General features: G+C 45.8%; 1 protein-coding gene across 17 annotated transcripts in view; it reads right to left on the bottom strand.

The window, feature by feature from the left end:
- The window catches only part of Rrbp1 (ribosome binding protein 1), a 51,130-nt gene that overhangs the window by 36,562 nt on the left and 556 nt on the right, over positions 1 to 14,012 (bottom strand). The window contains exon 1 of one of the 17 annotated variants that reach the window (XM_023720050.1): positions 2,732 to 2,829. The exons of the other annotated variants lie outside the window; for them this stretch is intronic. The gene's annotated coding sequence lies outside the window, so the exon portion shown is untranslated. Of the gene's footprint in view, positions 1 to 2,731; positions 2,830 to 14,012 lie in introns of those variants that run through there. 17 annotated transcript variants of the gene reach the window in all.

The raw sequence follows: 14,012 nt of genomic DNA, 5'->3' as shown, positions 1-14,012 counted from the left end.
ACAGTAACTCGGTCTCTTTCTATCTTTCTTTCAATGTATTTGGTACAGGGTTTCACTATGCAGCTCAGACTCATAGTGATCCTCCTGTTTTCAGCCTCCCCAGCACTACGATTACAGGCGTGTGCCACCACATCCGGACTCAGTGGCTGGCTCAGTGCGCACGGGGCAGGGCCGGTGCAGCATGTGGTGCCAGGGATTGAACCTCCAGTAACTCAATCTTATTACTTATATGTAGAGGCCTGCTGTGCTGGCCCTGCCCCCAGGGTGCGCTGAGACAGCAATTGAGATTGGGCGTAGTGGTGTGCACCTGTAATCCCAGCTCTTGGGAGGCTGTAAACAGGTGGATCACTACGAGTCTGATGTAGTAGTGAGACCCTGAACACCCTGTAGACCCTTCTCTAAAATTAAAAAAAAACCTTATATGTAATATACTGATTTTCTATGCCAACAAAACATTAAGTTTTCCACAGCAAAGCAAATTGACTTTGAAGCTGTGTCTGCAGTTTGAAAAACACTGATTTAGATCACATACTATTTTGCTAGGAGGTGGTCAATTTTTATAAATCTATGCATACACTTACCCAGTCCTATGTGTATCCTTAGTTCAACTGAATAATCTTCAACACAACATTGCTAGGTCTCTGGCTGGCCAATCTAGGGGCTACCAAGAGCAGGTATCTCTCCCACCATGACCATAAACTGGCCAATTTCTTTTGGGCTCTCTCAATTTTTGCTTTATTAGATTATTGTTAGGTGAACATAAAATCAGAATTACAGGGGCTGGTGAGATGGCTCAGTGATCTAAAGCACCTACTTAGAACAAGCTTAGCAAAGCACAGGGACCATGGTTCAATCCCCCAGCACCACATGCCAGCCAGTCCTGCCCCCTGGTGGGCTGAGCTGGCCACACACACACACACACACACACACAAATAAATAAATAAAATTTTAAAAAAAATTGGGGCTGGGGAGATGGCTCAGTGGAATAAGCACTTCCCTGGCAAGCACAAGGACCTGAGTTCAATCCCCGGTTCCGCAAAAAATAAAAAAAATAAAAAATAAAGAATTACATCTTCTCGGTACAGTACCTACTACCCTCCACCCTTCATTCTAATAATAATCATTTTTCACTAGAATCTGGATTATCTGATTATTTTAAAAGGTTTTGCTGATGGCTCAGTGGAATAAGCACCTCCCTGGCAAGTGCAGGGGCCTGAGTTCAATCCCCAGTTCTAAAAAAAAAAAAAAATTATCTTTGTTTCTCAATAAAATTATAAAAAAAAAAAAAAAAGGTTTTGCTTTTTTTTTTTTTTTTGCGGAACCAGGGATTGAACTCAGGCCCTTGCGCTTGCCAGGGAAGCGCTTATTCTACTGAGCCATCTCCCCAGCCCTGGTTTTGTAGCTTTTGTGAGGTTAGTAATGGCCCAGAATCTATTTTTCACATTCAAGCCCTCTGTGTTTATATGTTTTAAGCATGGTTCTTAACAATAGCATATAGCTGAATTTTATTCTAAGACCAGTGGCAATTTGTCTAATTGGTAGGCTTTGTCCACTGATATCTATTGCAATTCCTATATAACTGGGCTCATTTGTACTCCTCATTCTATGCTTCCTCTTTGTAACTCTGCTTCTTTACATACTTTCCTCGTCCGTTCCACACTCTATTAGATTATCTAAATGTTAGCCCTTTTTCCTTCGGTTTGGAGGTGAAGCATTCTACTTTTACTTTTTCATTGAGTACTGTTTTAAAAAGTAGGTCAGGCATGGTAGTGCATACCTATAATCCCAGCACTGGGAAGGCTGAGGTAGGAAGATTATTGTGAGTTCAAGACCAGTCTAGGCTACAAAGAGAGATCAAGGCCAGCCTGACATGCATAGCAAGACCCTGTCTAAAAAAACCCAACAAGTTGAAAAAAAAAAAAAAAAAGAATAAATAAAATGTTCTTGCAGGGAATGGTAGCACATGCCAATAATCCTAGCATGTGGGAGGCTGAGGCAGAAAGATTTCCACAAGTTGAAGGCTAGCCTGGGCAACACACTAAGTTCAAGATCTTGTCTCAAAAAATACACAAAGATATCAAACACAAATTTATCCTTACATTCTCCTAACAGGCAGACCTGACTCCATTTCACTATTGCCTCCAGCCACCTCCCTAAGGCAGAAGGACAAATGAGTGGTCACAAATAAGTGCCCTTGTACCGGCCAGGAGCCCGTTCTTGTCCTGCGGCCCCACGCTCAGCACCCTTTGCATGACAGGCACAGACCCCTGCATCATTCCACGGTGTGGAAATTCCGGCTCCCTCTACCCACCACGACTTCGGGCAGGCTCTCCTTGCCAGCTACCCTGAGACCTCATGACCCTGGGAACTTGTCTCCCTTCACTCAGAGCGCTGAGGACACAGCTTCGTGCCACTGGTCCCTCCCGTCTCCTGGTCCTCTGCCAAGCCAGCCATACTGCTGTAGCCTTTAGCTTTCACCACTTCTGGAGCTCTAGTCTCTGGGGCCCCAGGGAGGCGAGCTTGTCCCCTCACCTGTGGCTTGCAGCGCCTGAGCTCCAGTGCTACCTCCCCCCGGTTCCTCCTGCGCTGGTGCCCTGGCCAGGTTGCTTTGGGCCACTCCAGCTCCAGCGCCTTCCTTACAGAGCCTAATTAGTTCTTACACCACTTCTGACTGATTTATTCTACTGTTTTTTTTTTCCAGCTTGTTTGCTCTTTTCTGTTTCTTCCTTACCTTGTCTTCTGCCCTTAATAGCGACAGCACTTCATCCCTCCTGGTGGGCCTGTGTTGGCCAGCTTCCCTCCAACAGGGGTCCAGGCCTCAGGGAAGTTGGCAGGCAGAGGCTAATCTTTATCAGAAGTAAGGCCTCCTGTTAAAAATTCTCAGGAGACTTTGTCCCCTGCCTCAGGACAAACAGGTGAGTGCTTACCTGTCCTCAGTCCCAACCAATGACTAGGAACACGTCCGCCCTGACTGGTTGGCAAGGCCTTTCAAGGCTGCAGGTCTCGCATGGGGACCCAGGGACATTGCGTCCACTCCTCACCTCACAAAGCCGTTCCCAGAGATGACAGCACTGCAACCAGCCCACAGCTGTCCTGAGGTCAGCTTACACCAGGCAGGTCACTCTTCTACCTCCTAAATTTGTGCACTTCAACATTTCTAAGTCTGCATCAGAGCACCAAATCTCGAACTTGAAAGGTAAACTCTGATTCTTTCTAACCCCAGGAAACTAAGAAATGGGTTCTGAACGATTTTACTTCCTGTGGTACAAGGATGGAAAAAACTGAATTCCTATTTTAAAGAAACAATGCTACTCATTTTAAAGAAGAGTTGAAACACCAAAAATAGAAATGTATTCTATTATAAGCCTTTGCTTATTCATCAGCCATTTCAGATTCAATTTCTACGCCTGAGGAAAAAATAAAGAATTGACATGTTTTTGTGTTTCTCTAAAAAAGAAAAAAATCAACTTTGGAAAAACAGGTATTTAGACACAACTGAATCTTCTATGAGCTTACAAGAAGCCACTGGCTTCATCTGACTTGTGAAGACAGCCTGCCTGCTTGGCAGGAAGAAGCAAGGCCACAGGAGAATTCAGAGGCACAGGCCCAGCCTTCTTCCTGCGCACAGGGGTTGGCCACCCAGGGCCCAGACCAGACTAAGGGGTGCCAGCCACCAGCTCTGTGCCCACTACAAATCTAATCAGAAAAAGCTGGTATCTTAATGGGAAAATGCATGCCATTTCTTTCCCCCACATGTCATTAGCCCACATTGATTTTGTGAAACACTCGGGTTTGCTGGGGCACTTTCCTACACATGTTCCCCTTCCCCACCAACCATTACCCTCTACACACTATCTTCCCTTTCTTTTCTGTGGAAAGTGAGTTATTAATAGTTTTACACTATTTTCTTTTTCTCCATTCTAGGAATTTACCCCAAGGTCTTCATGCTGAGTGAAAGCACAGGCTCTTTTTCCAAAAGAAGTTTTTTTTGAGATAGGATCTTGCTAATTTGCCCAGGATGGGCTTAAACTTGGGATCCTTCTGCCTCAGCTTCTCAGTGCTAGAATTATAAGCATGCACCACCAGACCTGGCTAGTTCTTACATTCTTGCACTCAACCTATTAAGTTTCATTTTTCTATTTGTTGCTGGGATAGAGAAATGTAAGACTGGGATAGGACTAGGACCCCCTCTCTCCACCCTCCCCCCACACCTTGACCAATTTTACTAACTCACTGACAGGTTCTTAAAGTTTATTACATATAAAGAGTGTAAAAATCAGGGGTTTTTGGTTTTGTTTTCTTTTTCTATATTTTAATAAGGGTCTACAAGGTCTCACTACGTACATCGGACTCGTAGTGTTTCTTCTGTTTTCAGCCTCCCAAGCGCTGGGATTACAGGCGCACACCACCACTCCCAGTCTCAATCACTGTCTCTGTGCACCCCAGGGAGTGGGGCCTGCATGACTCACCAGGGATCGAACCCTGGCCACTACGTCTGCCTGAGCAGGAGCTTTAATCTACTGAGCTATTTGGCTGGCCCTCAAGAATCAGTTTAGTTCCCTCCCAATCTTGACATATTTGCTTTATTTCTCTTGAATATTTACACGGGTTAGGACTTCCAAGCAGTGCTAAAGATAAAGAATGGTAGCAGGCAGCCCATTTTTCCTGATATCAAAGGCCAAGACATAGGAGTTCATTGTTTAGCATGATGTCTGCTATGGGCTTTTGTAGGTTCTCCTTTACAGCAGGTGAAAGCAGCACTTCATAGCCCTGGCTGCATGAATCCATGCTGAATTTGATCAAATACTGTCCCAGTATCTGTTAAGATAATCCCACTAGTCTGCTATAAGCCACTGGTGTGGCAGATGAACATAAACTTATTGCTAAACCAAGCTTGCACTCCTAAGGTAAAACAGGAGCCTGTCACCGCACACACCACTGGACCAGGCCTATACTGAGACCTAGGTCTGACTCTGGCTTCCTTCTCTCCTACTGTTCTTTCCAGGCCTTGTACTAAGGTTCCTTCCATTCTTTTCCGAAAAGTTCAAGAACAACTGCAATGCTTTGTCTTTACATGTTTAGGAGCAAAAGGTGAAACCAAGGGGGTCTGACATTTTCTTTGTGAGCACCCAAGATTATGGGTCCAATTCCTTTAGTAACTTATAGGACTATACAGGCCTTCTATCTCCTCTTGTTTCCAGGTTCAGTTATACCTTCCAGAAACTTAAACGCATGGAAAACTTGTAAATTTCCAGGCATATCAAGATATGTTTTCCATGCGTGATATGCACTATAACCCCCACCCCTCCCTTTACAATCTCGCATCAACTTTTTAATTTACTTTTACTTAAGTTTTCCATAGTAACCACTTACCTTTTTAATGCCTACAACATCTATAGTAAAATCATTCCACAGGCTTGATCTCTGCATCTTTTTCTTGATCTGTTTTGCTTTATAGTTGTCAAGCAAATTTCTTTGTACATGCATGTGCAGGGTCTCACGACGCAGATTAGACTCATAGTGAGCCTCCTATTTTCCACCTCCCTAGTGCTGGGATTATAGGCCTGCACTACCACACCCGGACTTAAATAAATCTCCTCTACAGATGAAGGTAAAATTCTGCTGGAGTTCCCTACACTGGTTTTCTGCTTCACTCATTCTTTTTTACTGTTATTCTCTACTGACTTCGGTTTAATTTGCATCTCCAGATAGATGCTTAGTGCGCTGATGTTCATCATGTTCTCTTTCTGAATGCATTAAAGTTATGAATCTGGTAAATACCAATTTAACTGTGTAAATATTTTTGTTTGTTTGTTTGTTTTTGGGGGGGTTGTTGTTTTCAGAACCGGGGATTGAACTCAGGCCCTTGCACTTGCCAGGGAAGTGTTTATTCCACTGAGCCATCTCCCCAGCCCTTAAGTGCATAAGTTTTAATAAGTAATATTTTCATTATTCCTTTCAAAATATCATCTTTTTGTCACTATAATTTTTGACCTACAAATATGTACTAAGAGCACTTTAAAATTTCCAAATACATGAGATTTTTCTATTTATCTTTTTATTCACATTTTTACTTTAGCTTTATTGCAGTCTGACAACCTACTATACAATTTTAATTCTTTAATATTTGTTGAGACTGACTTTATAGCCACAAATGCAGCACTGTGAAAACTTGCAAGTATGGACCGGTTGGCTGCAGTATTTTTTAAAATATAGTCATATACAGACCTCATTTTTTACTTTGTTCAAAAGTTCTAATCTTTATTGACTTTTTTCTATTTAGCTATCAATTACTGACAAGATGACAAATTCTCTACTGTGATTATAGATTTGACCATTTCTTATAAATTCCATCAATTTTGGTTTTATAGATTAATTCCAAAGTTAAAACTGCTAAATCTTCAAGCTGAGTTTTTACCAGTATAGTGATTTTCTATGTTTATATAAGAACTCTGTCCTAGGGGCTGGTGAGATGGCTCAGTGGTCTGAAGCACCTACTTAGAACAAGCTTAGCAAAGCACAGGGACCGTGGTTCAATCCCCCAGCACCACAAGCCAGCCAGCCCCGCCCCCTGGTGGGCTGAGCTGGCCACACACACACACACACACACACACATAAATAAATAAAACTAAAAAAAAAAAAAAAGAACTCTGTCCTAAAGTGTTTTATATGACACTAATATAGCACTAGTTTTCTTTTAATAGTATTTTTACAGTATATACCTCCATTCTTTTACCTTTACCTTTTCTAGATCTTGCAATCAGTATAAGAGCTGGACTTTTAAAAACCAATATAAACAATGTCTTTTTTTACTGGAGTATTTAGGAAATTTATAATTTACGATTTTAGGCATTATACAAGAAAGCTGACATATTTTGGATTTAAATCTGTATTTTCCTTTGTACTACTTTCCTGTCCAAAGTCTCTTTTCTTCTCATCTCTTTTTGAAGGGGCACTTAAAATGCTTCATCCTTCCCCTCTACTATTACAGTAATTTACTTTTAAAAACATTTACTTTTAAAAACCAACATGCAGAGTGTGGGGCTGGACAGACAGCTCAGTGGCTAAGTGCCTGCATGGCAAGCACAAGGATCAGGGTTCAATCCCTGGTACCACATGTCGTGCCAGCTCCTTGCCAAGCCAGGTATGGTGGTGGATGCCTGTAATCCTGGCGCTGGGGAGGCTGACATAGGAGGCTCACTATGAGTCTGAACAGTGTAGTGAAACTCTGTAATAAACAAATAAATGGGAAAAATGCAGAGTTTACAATATTCATAGCTAAAACCTCTACCCTCTGCCACTAATCCCGCCACCTCTTCCACTGAGGCACGACAGTGTTCAGTGTTCAGTCCCCAGAAGGAACAGCCATTCTTTCATATTTGTTTGGGGTCAGGTCAAGCACCCGCACCCACCACCTTCCCGACTCTTCCTGTGTTCTTGTTCTCCTTTTCCACTAATTTCACTTCCCAAGAATACCTGAGAATTTCTTTTAGTAAAGATCTGTCGCAGACTCCTAATCTTTTGTTTTTTTCTTTGACACAGGCTCTCACTATGTAGTCCCGGCTGGTCTTAAATCCACAGCGATTCTCCCATCTCAGCCTCCTGACTGCTGACATTATGGGCATGTGCCACCATGCCAGGCTTAATATGATCCTTCTCCTTTACCACTGAATTTTTCACTCTAGTTATTATATCACTAAACCATCTACCTGTGATTTCTTTTTTTCTATTCGGTTCATTTGCTCTCCCATCCTGTTACATTCTCAGTCATTCATTATCTTCAGACCCTGGCTCTGTCTTCTCCCCTTCCTGGGAGCCTGATCAGATGCACTTCTGAGTCACTCCTCCCTGAGCAGGATGTAGCTCAGTGGCACAGCCCCTGCCTGGCAAGCACAAGGTCCTGAGTTTGATTCTGGTACCAAAAAAAAAAAAAAAAAAAATTGCAGAGACCCTGTCTCAAAGAAAGAAAGAAAGAAAGAGAAAGAGAGAGCGAAAGAAAAAGTCTTTAAGAAACAGGTTCGGGGGGAGAGGGCCGGGGAGATAGCTCAGTAGAATAAGTGCTTCCTGGGCAAACGCAAGGGTCTGAGTTCAATCCTCTGTTCCGCCCGAAAAAAAGAAACAGGCTTAGGGGGCCTGTGAGATAGCTCAGCGGTCTAAAGCACCTGCTTAGGCAAGCATGCAGGGACCATGGTTCGATCCTCAGCACCACATGCCATGCCAGCCCTGCCCCCAGGGTGGGCTAAGCCAGCCACAAAAAAGGAAAAAAAAAAAAAAAAAAGAAAAAGAAAAAACAAACAGTATCAAGAGCCTCCAATCTAAGAGTGAAGCCACTCAGATAGCGAAGAGTGGCTGGCTTCAGAGTCCTGGCCAAAACTGACCCCTCAAAAGTCCCAACACGTCACTAGAAAGTCTTCACTAAGAGTCTCAGCCACTCATTCCCTCTCCACTCCTTCCTACACTATGATAACTATGAGGCTCTGAAAACTTAAGATTTTTCTTTCTAGTTATTATAGAAGATAGAGCGGTAGATCTATGCCTCACTCCTATCAGGGCCAGATTTTACAGAGGATGAAACCTCACTCAACACAGGTAAGGTGTTCAGCCTAATCACTTACCAAGTTCTAGCAGGCCTCCCCTAAACTTGTGAAGACAAGGGTGTCCCTCAGCCAGGGACAAGTAGAGTGACCAAGAGAAAAGACAGTGGACAGCAAGGATCCTCCTTCCTTCGCAAGGCACCCTGTGCTCCACACAAAGCACCCCCCTTCCCACCTCTCGCACTGGTCACCGTCCCAAGACATGCTCAGTGCTTACTGGATACAGGATGCCCAAGGTCCTGTGGGGGTACCACCAACAAACACCCCGGCCTGCTTCCATGACTGAAACCTCTAGCCTCCACCAGCAGGGCAGGGACCATCTGCGCCTGGCCAAGCAATGTCCACAATACCTGCCAATCATCTTCCATAGCTCTGCAGGTGTGAGCAACCACTGGGTGCCACCACCATGCCAACACAACACAGGGACACCTTGGGAGTTAAGCAGTGTCCTGTGCAGGAGGGGGGCGCTCCTGCTGTAAGGGGTGGCGACAAAGTAAAGTACACAGAACACACCAAGTCGGGAGCAAAAAGAAAGCCATGCAGACAGCAGAGTGGCGCAGAGACGAGATGGCACAGAGGCAGGATGGCACTGATCTAAATGGTGGTCCAGACCTGAAGGAGATGGAGCCATGCGGGGTATTGGGAAGAAGCTCCCTGGCAAGAGGTGACAGCCAGGCACAAGAAGAAAGGCTGGTGAATTAAGCAGGCAGAAGCAGCGGACAGGGCCAGGCAGGGCTGTTTGCAGGTAACGTTGATGGTTTTGCTGATGAAGAAGCAGGCTTGAGAGCAGCAGTCAAGATAAGTTGAGGTCGGGGGCCTGGAAGATAGAGCTGTAGGGCCTGTGTTCCTTGCACAGGAGGGACTGAGGCCAGGGGAAAAGACAATCTATAGGCACTCAAAGTTTCTCCACCACCCCGCACTGTGCAGAGGCCAGTGCTGAGCCAAGCTACCACAGATGCTATCCAGCCCCTGCAGAGGAGCCACCATGCACATTGCATAATCCAGGCCGGGCTCAGTGTGGTGGCCTGCCTGTGACCCCAGCACCCAAGAGGCTGAGGCAGGAAGATCACTGTGCCTTCTAGGCCAGCCTGAGCTACATAGTGAGTTCACGGCCTACCTGAACTATGTATGCAGCAAGATCCTGTTTCAAAAAGTAAACAGAAAAAGCCAAAACCAGGGCAGGATGCTGGTGGTAAAGGAGAGAACAGGCCCCACCCAAAGGGGCAGGAACAGTTCAGAGTAGCCCTGCAAAAAAGTTAAACTGGGATAGCCACAAATACTCATTTTTTTCCCCAAAAGAACCTTAAAACTGTACATTTTAACCAAAGCAAAACAATAACAACAACAAAAAAAAACCTCTTCTATTTTTAAAAGGCAGCCCAACTGCTTTAAAACAAGGGGCTGGCCACAAAAGCCATTTGCAGGCCAAGTGCAGCGCACCCAGCACACCTGCTTGGAACTGTTTCGACTCAGCCTCGCCCAGACCTAGGCTGCTGACAGCCTGCCTGGGGTGAGGCCCAGAATTTAAGGTCTGGGTCCAAGATGGTCTTCAGGCCAACTTTTGAGTCAGCAGATGATACTCATTATCACTATAAATAGCTGATAACTTCCGGCACAATCTCCGAGGGCAGCCTCTGACCAGCAAGGGATTAACTCACTGCCTATCACTGCAGGAGCTTCATTTAAACTTTGATTTTTATGCCATTCTTCAGATACTAGGTTGAACTCAAAATCAAAAGTTCTTCCCGAAGACAGAGCTTTGTCAATCCCAATGGTTCTTCCAGATCCCAGTCACTGGAGTGCAGCAGAGCCTGCACAAGTCGCAAGCTCAAGAAAGATTTACATCAGCCAGACAGGAAAATGCTGGCATACCGGAAGGTGTCAAGTTTGGAGACCAGGCAGGTATTTTAGTCTTGCAAAAACAATCTAGTTTAGAAATCCTAAGTCTTTATAAAGGTGCTACCTGTAGAGGTAAGAGATATATATTACTGCACCTAAAGGAAAAACTTCTAATGTGTCTGGTTTTAAGCCTGGACATTGTGAGATCAAGGCCAGCCTGGACTACACAGTGAGACAGTCTCAGAAAAAAAAAAAAAAAAAAAAAAAAAAAAAAAAATTACCTTCTTTAGCAGCCTATCCTTTTCACCTAACTCCTATTTATTTCCTATGTGGTCCATTTGGCCATAGACTTGCTGTGTCTCCGCATGCAGTTCACAGTGCAGAGTTAGGACTGGCGTTTCTTCAAGGTGACGTTTATTGAACTAAAGCAATGTTAACTGCTACTAGTCAACTGCTGTGACTTACAGCATGAGCAATTCTACCTGGCTAAACAGCGCAGTATTAGAATGTGATGAAGAAAAATAAAGAGACTGTCTCCCTCTGTAATTCAGTGTTACTTTAAACTCATTATGTAGCCCATGTTGGCCCTGAACTTTCCTCAGTCCTCCTGCCTCAGCCTCCTGAATGCTGGCATTACAGGTATGCACCACCATACCCGGCAGGAACAGATTTAAATGTGTAAGAGCAGCAGCTGCCCAGGGCCAACGCTGTCTGACCAACTTTCTGAGGATGGGAATGATCTCAACCTGTGCTGACCAGTATGTGAGTACTAAGCACTGGAAACGTGGCTCAGAAACTGAATCTTTCATTTCATTAAGCTGTCTTCGATCTAATCCTATCTGTGGCAACAGGGCTGGACAACACCTCTCCTGACAGCAGCCTCATTCTTAGAACGCCGTCCTGCACACTTGCAGGCATTGTATTTGAAGACCTCCCAGAGACACTGCGTAAAGAAATGGAATTCCAAGTGCCCTCCTGCACTGCCACACTTCTAACCCACTCTCTAAGTTCTTGATACTAAAACTCTTAATTTCAATATCCTAGATCTGTGTCCTCCCTCGGGTAATTATCGTCCCAGAAAAGTAGACCTGTCCAGCCCTACAGCACATTCAGAAAGCAGAGACCTATCACTAGCAGCTGGCAGCAACAAGCGTTAGGCCCAACAACCTCCTGACCTGTGTGGCCTCTTCATTCTTAAGCCACTGAACGGGTGAGAATCAGACCAACCCCACAAGATGGGGCTGCTCAGAGGCCTAAATCTACATCAGAGTCATGCAATTATTATTATTATTATTTTTTATTTTTTTTTTTTTTTTTTTGACACAGGGCCTTACTATGTAATCCAGGCTGGCTTCGAACTTGCAGTGATCCTCTGAGAGCTGGAATTACAGACATGGGTCACCACAGCCAGCTACTATCTGATTTTTTTTTTTTTTTTGGGAGTTTCTATTTTATCATATGTTCACACTTTTATTTTTTATTACTTTTTATTTTTTTCAAAGTTTTATTGATAAACAGATAGCAATGAGACAGTTTCAAATCAAATCGGAAGTACAGTTTCAACAAATAATACACTGCATATATTCTTCTTAGCTACTATCTGATTTTAACAGTAAATCTTATAAAATCACTTCATAACTACTGAGAATTCTGTAACAGGGTACTCATCTACCTCACTTAATCGGTGTTAATTACAGAAACCTCCACTCTCAATCCCCAAGGTCCCCTTTTCACCCTCATCCCTCCATGGACTTCTCGAGACTAGGCTGGCCCTGCAGCCCTGCCACCACGTTGGCACTGCTCAGCCCAGGATGTGCAGGGAGACCGTGCAGCCCCTCCATCATAATTCCGATGGATTACCCCACACACACCAGAAACAAGATTTTGGTAAAGAAAAATCTGTCTCAAAAGAGCTACTGCCTCTACCTCTGTGCCATTCATCTGTAGTTAAAGCTTCTGGCCATAAAAGAACAAGTAAGAAGAATTTGGAGTCCTGCACTTTTAGAAGGTATCCCTGCTACATAAAAAAGCTATATTCCAATTAAATCATTTGCATTCAACCATTTAAACGGAGTTCGGTGCTACATAATTACTGCAGCCTGTAGAGTTAGGGCTCATTCCAGCAAAGAATGTAACTGCTCAAATGTGACTCCATTCGGGATTTATTTAAAAATCTCCCATCAACAAATATATTCCTACACCATGGCACCCCTCTAACTCTCTTTGTAGATGTTGACAAAGATGTCTCAGTAGTAAAAGAAACAGTTCTGCTATAACACAGATCCAAACCCAAGAATCCTTGTCGGCCTCCTCCAGTTCGAAGGGCCCTGGAGCCCTGCAATCCAGCTTCTCCCGCTCCTGTGAAGGGAAACTTACTACCAGGCTGCCGGGACCTCTCTTCCTTTAAAGGCTTAGAGAGGGAAGTTCACATCCAGGACCTCAGAACCGGAAGCTACTTCTGGAAGGGAAACCAGTTGGCAGGCCACAGTGGGCCGACCTTTGAAAGTTCACAAACGAACTACAACGAACAGTTAGGCAGCGGGCTGCAGTCTCAAAGATGTCTCGCTTAAGAAGAACACAAGCCAAGTGCGTGGGGGAGGTGGGTGGTGGGAGAACACTTCTGACCTGAACAGGGCCAGCATCAAATGTGAGGTTCTCCTGGGCCTATGTCCTCAAACTCTAGAAAATTCCACACAGACAGCCAAACCCGGACCCGGAAGGCATCGGCATCCAGAGGGAATGGCCCAGCAAACAGTGACGTGGGAGGCTTCATTTCCTTGGTGCTTCCCGGTGCCTCCTGACCTCTGACCTCCGGGTTATTGCCACACAGCCTTCTATTTGCACAAGGTCCCCGGCACTTTCCTGCCTGGCCCTTCCCTGCCTGGCCCGCTGACCCTGTCCTGAGTGGGTGGTTCCATCTCCAAGCTACAGATAAGGTGAGCCAGAGTGGAGAGGCTGAGGGCAGAGCCAGCAGAACCAGGGGTGGGATCCAGATGTGTGGCTCCTGAAGCCGGAAGGGGTCCAAAGTCAAAAGGGGAGCCAGGCCCACCTCGCTGCGGTGCCCTGCACTGCCCTCAAAACCCACCCCGCAGAATGGGCCAACACTTGTTGACTCCTCCATATGCTGGGTCTCACAGCTGTTTTCTCAAGTGCAGGCCGTCAGGGACCCAGATTTTCAGACGGGGCCGGACACTGGGATGAGGCCAGCCTGCACCATATCGGGACGCCTTCGAGGGCCTAGGCAGGGGTCCCGAAGGCCCATGGGAACCCAGACCGGAGCCCCCTGCGCCAGGCGCAGCCAGAGAGCCAGACGGGCCGGGTGCCAGCGCGCGGGGATGGGCGGCCGGGCCGGAGTTGTCCGCTTCCCCTCCGGGCCTGGCACGGCCAGCCCCTCTATCGCGGCCACAGTCGCGTCCAGGCGGGCGGGGACCTGGCGCCCCGACCCCAGGGCGCCCTCGTGCCGGCTCCGTGCGACCCCAGGAACCGTCTCCGACCCGGCCGCCAGGGGGAGCCGCAGTGAGCCGCGCTTCGGGAAGTGGCCCCGCGCCACCCCTTACGGCCCAGAGCCCGGCCGCCCCG

Source organism: Octodon degus, unplaced genomic scaffold, assembly GCF_000260255.1.
Source record: "Octodon degus isolate 3935 unplaced genomic scaffold, OctDeg1.0 scaffold00073, whole genome shotgun sequence".
Lineage (NCBI taxonomy): Eukaryota > Metazoa > Chordata > Mammalia > Rodentia > Octodontidae > Octodon > Octodon degus.
Note: the sequence above shows the minus strand (reverse complement) of the source record. Positions and strands in the feature narration are given on the sequence as shown.